Source organism: Oratosquilla oratoria, chromosome 30, assembly GCF_046742065.1.
Source record: "Oratosquilla oratoria isolate Oo_2021 chromosome 30, ASM4674206v1, whole genome shotgun sequence".
Taxonomy (NCBI): domain Eukaryota; kingdom Metazoa; phylum Arthropoda; class Malacostraca; order Stomatopoda; family Squillidae; genus Oratosquilla; species Oratosquilla oratoria.
This window is the reverse complement of record NC_134806.1, coordinates 27,570,268-27,576,267: the sequence shown is the minus strand read 5'-3', so window position 1 is coordinate 27,576,267 and position 6,000 is coordinate 27,570,268. Positions and strand designations below refer to the sequence as shown.

Here is a 6,000-nt window from a genome sequence, read left to right as displayed (position 1 = left end):
AAAATAAAAAATTCTGAAAATATTTCCTCTAAAAGTGTTGCTCATAAGCTATCTCGTGGCTGAGTATGGAAGCTGTATCTTGATTTTTACTATCTAAAAAAAATATAATACAGTACCCCCCCACCCTACTGTGGCTGGGTCGTGTGCGCTGCATACTGCATATTACGTTTTCTGTTGTTACATATATTTGCTAGCAAAAGAAGCTGTGTATTTTGCACTATTTATGCTTTTGTATGATAAATAATAGCATATGAGCTAATATGTTGACAGATGCTGTGACAGTTGACACAGTATTATGGGAAGGCAATACGTGATTGTGTGAATACTGACGTTCAGACAATGCGTAAAGCTATCATGGCCTCCTACCTGCATTCTGTCAGCACAGATGAGAAGCCATTGCATTCTTACTGTCCTAAGGGAGAAGACTCGTGGTGTTTTTTTCTAGAGAGCACTAGCCAGGCAAGAGGAACCCGAGTCTCACAGAGTCAAGAAGCCGTTCCTGGCGAAGATTCCCACTGAGAAGCGGAAATCCATCCTGGCAATATATCAAGACCTCACCTCTACAGAGCTTTTAGAGAAATGCCTCAAGGGAAGGACACAAAACCAAAATGAAAGCTTCCATGCAAAGATCTGGGCTTTGAGTTCAAAGAGGAAGTTTGCATCAGCAGCTAGAGTTCAATTCTGTGCTCAAGTTGCAGTTCTGAACCACATCTTTGGTTATGAACTTGCATATATGCCATCAGCAAGAGGGACAACAACCAGTGATGCCATAAAACAGCTTAGGATGGCAGATAAAGATCGTCTGTCGCCAAAGATGCATCGTGCCAAGAAAACGAAAAGTGCAGTATAACCCTGGTGGATACTAACTGGATTCATCATATAAACCTGTAATTAATCAAAAGCTGGCAACAAAGAGTAGGGTTGTGCCTATGATACACTTTCAACACCATAACATCCTAAATGATGAAAGGGGACCAGTAACCATGAACAAAAAAACTATGACGCTCATTCCTGAAAAACTTGATTTTTGCACATTTAACTTGATTCATATCCAAAATGCCTTCACTGATTTTTAACTGCAAATCCTTTTCGGATTCAGCATAATTGGGAGAACATTTGGAGGCAGATTTATGTCCTGTCAAGGACTAGTAAGATTTTTTCATATATACATTTTTTTTTTCTTTTTTCATCAACTTTGGATTTTTTTTTTTTCATAACAGACTGATCAGAACATCATAATTCTGCCTCCGTTTCTTCATCTATCTTAGCCCATTATAAAGACAAAAAATAATCAATGTCCAGTCAAAGGTCTATCCTCTGAATCAATTTCAAAATTTTCAAAAATTACCCCTCGAAAAAAAAAAATTAACAATAAAAAAAAAGTATAAGCATAAATGACTTGAAAATTCGGTGGTATCTTCTTTGAGACAAGACAGTTACTAAGAAAAAATCTCAGCCACTTTCACCCCAAACTAAAAAAGTTTGATTTTCTAATGGACGATCCCCTTAATGGAACTAAGATTACCTATTTAGAATTTAAGCATACAAATACCAAAAGGCCCTCTCTCTACACTCTTCGCATACCCATCCAGCACCTATTTTTTATCTTTTTTATCTTTGCTCTTTTTGGATGAAGGGTTATCCCTGTATCATGCCCAGTGCTTTGGTTGGAGGTAATGCAACAAGTCACAGGACCTCCACAGCAAAGTCTGACAGCTGAAACTTGTTTACCGCCGTTGCTTCATTACATGGTGACCCTCCTCCCTCATCCACTCATAAAAAGTACAGAACATACAATAAGATATCCCTTTTGGCAATGTTAATTTCCCCTTTATTTGCAACCACTATTCACTCACACCTATATTGTGTCCTCTCCCTTCCTAGCTCCACAGGCTCCCCTCACCCCATCAATTCATCCTATTCTTGGTCTTCCCTTGAAGTTCATTCCATTTACCTCTACTTCCATTTTAATTTTAATTTTCTTTTTTCACTCATTTTTACATGCCCTTACCATCCCAGTATTCTTTGATTTTCCATGTCTTCCAGCTCTTTTCACACATCCTCTCTGACTCCTCTCCCCATTTCTGTGACCATCTTCATAACTCCCACCATACATCTGAAACCCTTCATCTCAAACATTTTTTATTCTATATACCAAGGACTTCTTTCCCCTTATAAGGGAGGTACCCAAACAAGGCACACATCCACTCCCATCCTTTGCCCTTATTACCCTCTCATCTTAGCTCCTCATGAATGAAGGATCATCACTGTCTCCTGCCCACTGCCGGGATACAATACAGCTAGACACAGTGCATCCACAGCAGGACTATTTCAATTACATGGCAACCCTCCCTCCTTATCCCCTCATGCAGAGAATAGAGAAGACGTGGAGAAATCCCTTTAGGCTGCATCAAAATATTCATACACAACCATTCTTCGCTTGCCTGTATCCCTTACCTTCTTACTTCCCTACTCAACAGATATTCCCTTCTTACTCAGAGCCCCTTTCACCATAGTCATGCATTTCATCCTTGGTCATCCCCTCAGGTTCACTCCATCCACCTCTGCTTTCCACTCAATGTGCCTTTCTTCCCCCATTCTTCCATGTGCCCAAACCATTCCAGTGATCTTTCATCAGCTCTATCTACCAGCCCCCTTTTCACCCCTGCTCTCCTCTTCACCTCTTTGTTTCTCACCCTATCTAACCATGTAACCTCAACCATACTTCTCAGACACTTCATCTCAAATTCATTTAATTTTCTCCTTTCTGCCCCTCTTAAATTCCAAGTCATCCCATAAGTGTCGAAGGCACAATCACCACGTTATGTAATCTCTGCATCCATTTCCAGATGCCTATTCCTTGTGACACTTCATTTCCCCAACATGTTTACTTGCTACTTCCAATCTGCAATTTACACTCACTCCCTATACTGGGATATTGACATGATGTTATTTTGCAGTGTTACACAGTAACTTGCAACCAATGCTTTAGGGACTTTTGAGGTACCCCTATGGACGAGCCACACATAATTTTGCCTAAGAGTAAAATCTATTGTTAGAGGAATGATCACTTTTTCCAATTGGTGTCTTGTATTCAATTTTATACACAATTTCAGGTTCTGATGTGAATATCAAATCCAATCTTGAGGGTTCCTTGTTATTTCTATATCTGGTATTTTCCTTTACCCATTGCATCCATGTGTAATCAATGGTCATTTCTAGTAATATGTTTCCCCAGTGATCTTCACCTTTCACAGTCATTTCTTCCCAACATATTTCTTTAATAAAGTTCAAATCACCCATAATTACCATATTTCCTTCTTTAGTATTTCATTTAGTGTTTTTCTTGTGTCTTCCAGTATTTTGGAGTGTTCACTTTCATTCCATGTGTGAGTTTTAGGTGTGATATAAATCACCGCATACTTACTATTTTTCATGTCTCTATCCTCAACTCTTATCATAATACACTCCATATTGTTCTCTCCTTCTGTGATTTTTGTCACATTTAGGCCTTTCTTGGTTAGCAACATCACTCCTCCACCCTGCTTTGTTTCTCTATTTCTGAACCAACAATTATATAATCCTTAGCATATACTATTTGGTGGTAATGATCCTCTCAATTTTATCTCCACAAAAACCATGATATCTGGTTTTTCTTGTTCCAGATAGTCATTCAATTCATCTATTCCTGTTATCAATCCGTCTATATTGGTATATGTTATCTTTAATTTTTTGCCTTTTCTTCCTTTTCTTCTTGCTCCTGCATTTCCTTTTCCCTTATGTACCATTTCCTCAGGAAGCTCGCTGGCCTAGTGGGTTAGGGTGTTGTTACTTGCGGTGAAGGTCGAAGGAATGGCGGTTTGAGTCCTGCCACCGGTGAAGTTGAACCAAGGGCATGGTTCATTAAATTCCACGCTACAAAGGCCTCTGTAAGGGGCACCGTCCTAGCCTCCATAAAGGGAGTTTGTGATGTTAAACCATATCATCATCACCATTTCCTCAGTCTCAAGTCCATCACTCTCCAAAAAACTCCTTCCTTTCGTTTTCTGTTCTTTTCTCATTCTTTTCCTTAGCTTCCTCTTTAAGTGTTTTTTCAGTTCCTTTTTTATCCATAGATTTTTGTAGTTTTTACTTTTTTGTTAGTTTTCTTACGTTTGTTAATATTTCTTCTGCTATCCTCTGCAAATTAAGTTTTACTTTTAGAGTTCTATTTTTCTCTTCAGAATATTTGCCCATCCTGTAGATTTCTATTGCCTTTTCAAGTCCTTGCCCCTCATCCTGTATTTCTTTTAGTATTTCTCTCACTATATCCTTCTCCTCTTTTTCCCTTTGGAACCTTATTAGTCCATGTTTCTCTTTGATACCATAGATTACAATACTTTTTTTTTTCTTTTTGTCTATTGTGTCTTTTACCCAATCTCTTTTTTACTTCATTACTTCTATCACTGTGTTCTTTGTACTTTTGTTCATTTGTTCTTTGACTATTTCTTTAAATAGTATTTTTTGGTTTTCTTTGTCTTTCATTTGGTTTTTGATTTCCATCATGTTTGATTCTTTTATATTTTCACCAACTTTGCCTGCCTCTATTAATCTTTTCATTAACTTCCCTCAACAAAGTTTCATTTATATTTGTCTTCACTTTTCATCTTTTCATTATCATTTTTTACTTTAGCCAGTTCCTTTTTCATTTCTTCCAATTCCCAAATTAAAAGTGCATTTTCCTTCCTCAATTCTCTCACTTGTTTATATAATTGGTTATGTTCCTTTTTCCATTCAACAATATCCCTTTTCATTTCAAATATTTCTTGGTTTATTAGTATGCTTTTGAGGTTGATACCTCTTTCTGTTCTGAATCCATGGAATGATTTGTCTTCATATCTAGGACTGTCTATATTACATATTTTTTTCTAACCATTCCCAAAGGCGTTTCATACTCATATCTAATCTTCTTTTCGTTGTCTCTGCGTATGTCGGTATATCATCCATTTCCCTTCTTTTTTTCTATTCTTGTTAAACTCAAATCACTTTGCTACATCACGGTACCACTCATCATTGCCTCCTTCTGATCTGTTTACAACTAGGTAAATTGCCAATTTTTTTGGTTGAAGAATCGCTAGATTAGCACTAGCTCGCGGAGTGTTCTCAGGCACATCTGATTCATTCGACTGTCACTATGTGTGTATGTTCCATTGACAATGATACCCCAAACAGAAAAAGAGCCAATGCCCTGCTTCTTTGAACCATAATCAGAACAAGTCAGAATTACTTGTTCATCAGATTTCATGATCTGGATGATTTCATCTAGTGCCATGAAGGCGCTGAATGATCATTTTGGTCCCAGTGCCTGGCCGTCGGCCAAAAACTCATAAATCAATCAATCAATCTAGTGCCATGACTTCAGTGCTCTTGCCTGCATCCCTGACATTCTTGGATTCTTGTTGCTGACTTATGATCACAGCTGATTCTGCTTGCCACTCAGACATATGGTAGCAGCTCTTCAGTTTGTCAACAATCTCGTAGAATTCTGGTCTGACTTTTTTATACTTTCACGGATATGCTGGTATCGGTGTGGCAATTCATCATGCTGCTGAGTGACTGTGTCTGTTGCCATCTGCAGCTTCTTAACACTTGGACCCTCACCTTCTTCAGCAGAAATATGACTTTCAACATCAGAGTAGATGTTGTGTGTCCATGCCAGCGTCTTCTGAATCAGAATGTTCACTGTCCTCATAGGATGCAACTGACATAAATTTCTTTGTCCTTTTCACACTCAGATCTCATTTTCTGAAGGCTCTGCATATCCCTGCTCTGACATTCCATTGTTTTCATCCATTTCCTCTCCATGAAGTCTTCACAGTACATTTTCTTCTGGGTTCTTTGATCCTCAAGGAAGGCTCATTCCTTTTCACCTCATATTTCAGTTCCATCTTGCATATTTAAGAGTCCTGGCAGAACGTATCCATCAATTGTTTCATCCTTTCATTGAAGCCTGCTGCTCTT

The 6,000-nt window shown here is 38.3% G+C and overlaps 1 protein-coding gene across 4 annotated transcripts in view; it reads left to right on the top strand.

The window, feature by feature from the left end:
* The window catches only part of LOC143041054 (uncharacterized), a 191,513-nt gene that overhangs the window by 35,576 nt on the left and 149,937 nt on the right, over positions 1-6,000 (top strand). The window lies entirely within an intron of this gene.